Here is an 8,321-nt window from a genome sequence, read left to right as displayed (position 1 = left end):
CTAGATGTAAGAAGAGGAAGGGAGAGCCAGGAGCTTCCAGATTACCCTTTGGCCCCAGAGCTGGAATTTATCTCTGGTAATTTATAGCACTGACAAAAACTGCTGCTCTTCCCTTAGCTGCCTGGGAAGATGTGTAATTGTACTGATGGTAGCTGAGTGACTCTCTGGACCTACACTCCGTTACCTTGGAGACTCTTAGAGAGGTGTTAAGAGAAGGAATTTCTTTCTTCAGCTCAGGAGACTCCTGTATCCTCTCAAGCCAGAAAAAGAAAGTCTAATAGCTGCTGCAGGAAGAATATTAATATCTCACCTCTTGTTTTCACGAGTTTGTCATAAGAAAGTTTAGGTCAGATAGCAATGCCTTCATTTTTAACTGATCACCCAGCTAAAGCACAAAAAAGTAATTTTCCTAAAATCACACAGTTGATCATGGGTAAAATATGTATGCTATTAGTAGCTGTATTAGTAGGTACTTTAATTCTAATCTTTATTTCTTTTCCTCATGTAATTAGGAAGAAGTCAGTTTCCACTGGACACTTTTTCTAAAAATTAAATGTTTCTTTAAAACTTAAAGCACTTCCTTTAGAAAGTGTCCTGAAGTCCCTCTTTCTAGTCCCTTAGACTTTCTGAGTTTCTTCTAAACCAATTAGGCTGAAATAAGCTGGCATCTTTTAGCAAATTTTGTCATATCTGTGATCCCCAAGATCCAAAATTGGGCTGCCTTCCAAGTTTTTCTTGTCCTAGGAAATTGAGCCATACCCTAGTGAAATAATTTTTTGTAACTTTCCAATTTTCTGCTTGGCATATTCACACGTGTGTGTGTGTGTGTGTGTGTGTGTGTGTGTGTGTGTGTGTGTGTGTTAATCTTAAATATTTTAAATCTATCTGAGCTGATTGGAGGGAAGGAAGGACAAGTAGTAGTATGGACAATTAAAGTTTAGGTTAGAGAACCATTGCTAAATATTATTGTTTTCAAAATTATCTTCATGGAAATTAGATAGTTTGCCTGGTTTTAAGTGGGATATTTTTTTAAAATAAAGAGTGTCTATGGCCATGCCACCCCGAACAAGCCCAATCCTGTCTGATCTTGGAAGCTAAGCAGGGTTGGGCCCAGTTAGTACTTGAATGGGAGACCACCTAGGAAGACAAAGTGCTGTAGGAGTGAAAAAAAAAAAAAAATTAAGGGATTGTACATTAACAAAGTCCTTGCAATCCGTGAGGTCAACCAAGGGTTACCTCACCTAAAAAATGAAATAAAATAAAATAAATAAAATAAAATAAAATAAAATAAAAAATAAAATAAAATAAAATAAAAAATAAAATACACACGCCTGTTTCCTGCCTTTTCAGATGACCACTCCCCTTTGGAAATAGAGAGTAATGGCCTCCGTGTGTCAAAGCTCACAGTGTAGAGTCTCCTTTTTCTCATACTGGCCACCTAGGGGCCTCAAATCATGGGATAACATAATTCAAATAACACTAACTTTTAGAGGGTGAGAAACCTTTGGAACCCAGCCCCACTGGACAGAGCTCTGAGCCCTAAGCCTCACTTGTCTCATTTGATAGTTGAGGCACCTTGAAGATGGAAAGGCTAATGCGTCTGCCCAGGTGACCAATGACGTATTAATGTCTGGGGCCACAACATGAGTCTGGACATCAACAACTGATTCGAGACTGTACTTGCTATGCATGTGGGACCCTTCCTGGGTCCCCCATTGCCTGTAGATAAAGGTCAACTCCACAGCAAGTCACAGCGGATCCTCAGAATCACTCTCCTGCCCACATGTCTCATCTTATTTCCTGTTAGTCTTCCCTTGCCCTTTATACTCTAGGAGTATGAAATGGCTCTTAAATACATTGTGTGGCATTTGACACCTACTTGCCTTGTACATTCTGTACCCTCTGCCTGGAAAAGCCCTCGCCTTGACCCCTCCCTCAGTGTTTTCTTCCTCGTAAGCATTCGCTCACTATTCAAACTCATATTGTCACCTCCACCAGGAAGTCCTCTCTAACCTCCTGCCTTCTCCCATCCAGTTTTTATTCAACAAATATTTCTAAACACCCCTAAGTGCCAGGCGCTGAGCTAAGCACAAATCATGCACCAGTGAACACAACCGACCAGCTTACAGTCTAGTGGGGAAGATAGACAGTAAAGACAGTAAACACACAGACAAATGTGTCATTACAACTGGGATGATTGCCATGAAGAAAGTGGCGACTGATTGGAGTCTACAGAACCTAACAAACACACAATGTTGTAAGTTTTTGATTTGCACATCAGTCTTCTGGAGGAAGGAGGCTGAGAACTGCTTGACTGTCAGCTCCATGTCCCCAGCAGCCATGAGCACCATGGGGATCCGGAGGCGGGCAGGGGTTCGTGTGCCTCCTCCCAACCCAGTGGAGGCTAAAGCACGCAGTGATCTGTTGAGAAAAGAATGTGACTATACACCCATGAAAGTGAAGAAGGGGGCCTTTTTGATATCCAAGATGTGATATTGGAGGGGTAAAGGCGATGCCTCTTTCAGATTCCCAGTGAGGGCTGTTCTCTAAAAACTGAGATGTGAGGCAGGGAGGCAGTTTGTCGGATAAAGCACGATCCAGGGATATGGATAAGGGCCTGGTGGGAGTCTTGTTAATTATATTCTCTTTACAAATCCCTTTGGGAAGACATGTGAATACTTTTGTAACAAGTATTTCAGCTTTTGAAAAGAGTCAAAAGAAGCATTCAACTATCTCTAAAAAATAAAAGTGCACCTATAAAAAGAGAACATCAACCCCGAGCTCAATAACAGACTCAGAGGTCATGGGGAACACTCCACCAGACACTCATTCTCTGGGATTTATTTTTAATTTTAGCAAGAAATACTTGCTCTTAACGTCACAGGATTCTTATGAATGTATTTGTTCTTTTTAAAATTATGTAAACTTTAAGTTCTTACACTGAAATGTATTTGTGAACCCAAAGTATAATCTAAATTACAAAGAGCTCACAGCTTTTAAATAAAAGAACTTGTTCTTTTCTCACCTTTTCTTTTTCATTTTGGTGGGTCATAGAAATATAACATCTTACTGTATCCATTTGAGATGAAGCCTTGTTATACTAGTTTTCTTCCTTCTTTTTGTTTTAAATATAAAGGCTATAGTACCTTTAGGTAAAAGTGACATCAATACTTCCAGAATCAATAATTATTTAAGGGAAACAATCCAAATCGCAGTTGTTCAAATGGAATCCCTCTCAGAAATTATATTACTCTGTTTTACTGACTACTCTGTTATAGTCACTAACTACTCTGTTGTAATCAGTAAAACAGTTTTTAAAGAAAGTCCATGTGACAACTATCCCAAAATGTTTAATATCTTTTACTTTGCATAAAGTATTTGTAGTTTATATTAAGGAGTCTTAGTTTTTAATTCTTCTGTTTGTTTTTTATAATTATTAATAGTAATAGGCTGTTTTAAATGTTCATAAGAAATATCTTAAATGAAAATGGAAAGTTCTATATGATATTCTTGTTAAAATTTTTTAAAAGAAAAAACAAGATGATGATTAAATTCTATCTTAAGTAGGCATCCCTTTGAATGCACCTATACTATATATACACATGGAAAAACCATTTCTAATAGTTACCATTACTATATATTATTAGTAATAAACAGAAATATTTTGTCACTTATGATAGAAAACCTTCACCAATTGATGTATACAATGTTAGAGAAAGGTGCCATCTCAGTTTAATAAATTTCCGTAATAATTTTTTATTCTGAAAAAAATTTATAAAATAAATACTTGTTTACTGACTTCGAGAGGTACAAAGAAACTCTTCAGCTCAAATGATGTCCTTCATTGGCACCAAATTTACCATCTGTATTTAATATCCATTATGCCAAGCTTTGCTTCTCCTGGTGTGCTTTGGTGGTAGAGATGGTCATGGTAGTCATAGTGGTGGAGGTGGTGGTGGTGATTTAAATTCATTCTATTTCTAGGAGGACAATAATTCTCCATGATATTTTAGTGAGCTTGATTCTATCCAGCTGCTCTGCTCCCTGAAAACGAGTTGCTTGGGGAGGGCAGGGATTCATTCTGAAAGGGACCAAAACCAAGAAGCAGGGTTGCCGTAGGCCAGCCCAGAACAAGGAGCAATGGTCACTGATTATATTATGCAAATATCAGATGTTTCTGGGTGACAGATGTGTGGCAGGGGTACATGTGAACATTTTGACATGCCGGAGGTTTTAGCCTGAGGGCTTTCTCTGATGATTTCAGCACACTGATCAAAAGGTTTCCACTTGTCTAATTCATTCATTCATTCAATGAGAACTGGAAAATGAAAGAGATGGTTAAATGCTGACTGAGGTAGAATTAAACCAAAACTAATTTGTCCTTCACTATTGTGTGTTTCAGAGGCTGGAGCACAAGGAAGTTTTAGTGGGCTTGTTGTTCCTGGTTCATTCCAGCCAGCAATCTCTTCTTCAGGGTGGGTTTTGTGGTGGCTGAGAGAGTCCTTCACATGCCAGAGTAATTACTGCTCATGAGTTCCTCTTTATGAAACCTGCTTTCTGTCACGAGTGCTGATAGTTCCAGACAGACAGTGCTTTTGTGTATAACAATTAGATCCTTGCAGAGCCAAGGTGCTTATTACCTCAGCTTTAAAAACAGCCACAGAGAAGGTCGGATGAGCTCAAGTTTGTACTCATTCATTCTAGTTTACAATGGCTTACATCCACTTGAAAGCTAGACAGTTAAATGTAAAATGTTGACTGTACTGTGTTCAGGATTTTAGCAGCAATTATTTGCCACAACATTTTTGTCCAAACCTCTACAGCCTAAGATGCTGAAATCCAGGGCGGTTGGAGGGCGTGAGACAAACCTTTTATGCTGCTTAGCAATAACGAAGGCGTAGCAAACACGCTGGTGCTGCCTTTTAGAGAACTAACATGTGAATGTTTCTCTAGGGAAGAATGAGCTCTTTATGAAAATTGGTTATTTGGGATAGATTGCTTGGGGGGGCAACATCGCACCCCCAGAGTAATCCCACTTCTCCCACTCTGATTTCCAGCACGGGCTACTGCATCCTTTTTGTGCATAGGTTGAGCAAGCTCTGCACTTGGCTGCATTGATGTGGTGACAGAATGAAATTTCGCTATCAAGAGCTTCTCTATTGAGATATGGTCAGATGGATTAAAGTGGATCTATTCCCACTTATTTCTTTGTTTAGATATCTATTTCCAAACAAATGGTATAGTAGGGGTCTGGTAATATTTGTTAGTCAAGAAAATTTAGTTTAGTGGTGCTCTGAATGGAAGATATAATTTAATTGAGATCTCAACTTTAGTTTTTTGAAATATTATACAAAATCTAATGCAGCTGGTTCTAAAGTAAATGTATGTGGAGAAGGCTTCTAAGAAGGTTTTTGGTCTATGAATTCAGAGGAAAGCAATATTAATGATGAGCTGGGCTATAAAATTAGCTATAAACAAAATGAAACTGATAAGCCTAATTTCATTGTTCAGTAAAGCAATTGTCCAAGATGTTTACACAGAAAAAAGTTAAAGAAATGCAAAATATATTTCTAAAGAATATTCCAGGATGTTAAGCTGTAATCTGTAGTAGTTGCTATATGAAGAAATTAAAAACTTTTATTATGTCTTGCTAGGTTTTTATGTGGTAGAAACTGTTTCTAAATATAAGAATGCTAACTCACAGCCCTGTATTTGTAGTAAAGTATAAACAGTCTTTGGGGCTACCACTCATCGTGCTGTGCATCCTGCGGTCTCTGCTTCGTCACTTCTGTAGCAACAGGGAGCTTCACCTGGCATTTGCTTGTTACCTCGGCAGCATTTGAACTACCCCCAACTCCAACAGACTGCCAGTCTATACCCTATTGCTGTCATTTATTCCTTATAATTAAAAAATTATATAAATTGTAAATTAATTCTAAGTTAGTTGTTTGTGCTCACTAAGACTGAACTGACCATTTCTATCAGCCCGGTTTCTCTTGTTTCCCTCCTCAGCCAGTACCCAGTGGTTGTTCACTTTAGATGTGCGCCCAATAGCCCACCTGTGACCTTTTGCCTCCCTCTCTTGATTTCCCTTGTGTTTAATTCACTAATTCCCAACCTTGGAAAGAATCCTCTACATTCCTTCTCCTATTAAAAAGCCACGAGGTTTGCTGGCTAATGTCTTAAAAACATGCTGCTCATCTACAATTTGTTCACTTGGTCCTCAGCTGTGTTGTAATTGAAACTTGCTCCTCTCATGACATGTCCTGTCTCACAGTGTTCATTGTAGAGTTGTTCCTCATCCCCTATCGCCTTACTCTGTGGGTGACTCTGATTCCTCCCACAGTTTGGTTGTGAATGTTCAATAAAATAAAGGGCGTGACATGCCTAAAGTCTGTGAGTAGGCCTCACAGCTGCCATCTTCGCTCTGCTAAGAAGACAGAGGTCATGTGAAATGAGTGCCCTCAGCACGCTCTCTGTTTCACAAGCTCCATTTTCATCTTCCTCCTTCCCTATGGCCTCAGAGAAAAAGCTGTATCTGTTATGAAATATTTAAAATGTCATTCAATTATTTCTGAAAAGGAAGCTTTCATCGCTTACACAGATAAATGACAAAATTAATTCATAAGTGGAAATTTTGAAGAATGAAATTCTATCAGTAATTCCAGTCACAAGTCTCTTGTTAGTCCATCCCAATCATTCCAGTTTCATCAGTGTTTTTCTCACCAGCTGCCATTGAAAGGAGATTCTGAGTCAACAAACTTTAGAAAAGGAAAAAAGCTCATGAAGACTGAGCCTTTCTATGGCAAACTGCACTACCCTGACAGCGTTTACATAATCCCACGGGAACGTCTGTCAGTCTACACTACACTGGGTGTTCATTACTGACAAGTAACAAAAACTGACTTTGAATAACTTAAATAAGAGTATATTGCAAGGGTTGGAGGAACTCATAGAATTAAAGGAAATTGAGGAAACCGGCATGTAGCAACCAGGTAATGGGAGATGATATGGGCTAAATTGTGGTCACCCCAAAACATATATGGAAGCCCTAAGCTCCAGTACCTTAGAAAGTGATGCATTTGGAATTTTTAAGAGGCAATTAAGTTAAAATGAAAGCATTGTGGGCCCCTACTCCAATCAACTGGTGTCCTTATGAGAAGAAGATATTAGGACACACAGAGAGACACCAGAGATGCACGTGCACAGAAGAAAGACTTTGTGAGGACACAGCAAGGCGGCGGCCATCCGCAAGTCTAGGAGAGAGATGCCAGAGGAACCCAAACCTTCTAACACCTTGATAGAGACTTCTAACCTCCAGAACTGTGAGAAAATAAATGTCCATTTTTTAAGCTGCTCAATCTGATGTGTTGTCCTGGTAGCCCTAGTAAGCTAATACAGGGGCCGGACAGGAAGCTCTGAGAATCATCACTGAAACAAATTGGTAAACTCCCACCATTTTTGTCTCTCCTCACATTGCAGTCCTGATAGAGAAAATTCCATTATCTGAGCTTGAATTCAGGTCATGCACCCTCATCCCCACCAAGTTAGTGAATTGGCTGACTTGTCCAAAGGAGCAACTTGGATTCCATGATGGGGAGAGCAGAGAACCTTGATTTTCACCCAAAGTGCACGTGATAGGCAGAGAGGGAATCCGCTGTAGGAAATCAGGTATGGAACAGATGCTGGGATGGCAGAAAAAAATGACAAATGCTCTTTAAATTCTGCTCTGATAAACCATTTTAAAATAAACTTATCCGATTTTAAAACTTGGCCATTTTACTTTCTTGATTAAAAATAAAAATTTAGTTTGGCATGCAAACCTTCTACTTTTTAATATACTAAGTAGTATCGTATAGGGGCTAATAAAATTAACCTTTGCTGTTGACTTTCATTTGATCTCTATCATGCCAGAGCAAATTACCTCAATATTGCGATTTATAAAAAGTATTTCTTTTTCTTCACCCCAGATCCTGGCGCAGAGCTCCTGAAACCCTTGGAACTTCCTAAGAGATAGAAGGATAAAGATGTCTCCTGTTATGTCAATGAGGTGACTTTTGGTGAGCCTGGAGAGAGCATGAAGGCTCTCTGACTTTTCCCCATATCTTGCCCTATACATCTCTTCCAGGATGTATGGCTTCCCCGAGGTCTTGTAATTATGTGGAGCAGTTTTGCTTGAAAGCAAGTGGTCAATGCAAATCTACAAACCTAAGCATAGGCCTTTATCTTGGAGGAAATCTGAATACTGGTCAAATTCCAGCCTTTTCACATGAGCTGCTTTGCACAAAAAATATCCCACTGTCTGATACATTTTCAGAATG

The 8,321-nt window shown here is 39.1% G+C and overlaps 1 pseudogene; it reads left to right on the top strand.

Annotated features, from left to right (window-relative positions):
* Positions 1-1,043: 1,043 nt before the first annotated feature.
* On the top strand, positions 1,044-1,162 carry LOC118613954 (annotated as a pseudogene).
* Positions 1,163-8,321: the final 7,159 nt, after the last annotated feature.

This window comes from Rousettus aegyptiacus, unplaced genomic scaffold (assembly GCF_014176215.1).
Source record: "Rousettus aegyptiacus isolate mRouAeg1 unplaced genomic scaffold, mRouAeg1.p scaffold_m13_p_2, whole genome shotgun sequence".
Lineage (NCBI taxonomy): Eukaryota > Metazoa > Chordata > Mammalia > Chiroptera > Pteropodidae > Rousettus > Rousettus aegyptiacus.
The sequence above is the reverse complement of the archived record's forward strand: the minus strand, read 5'-3'. Positions and strand labels throughout refer to the sequence as shown.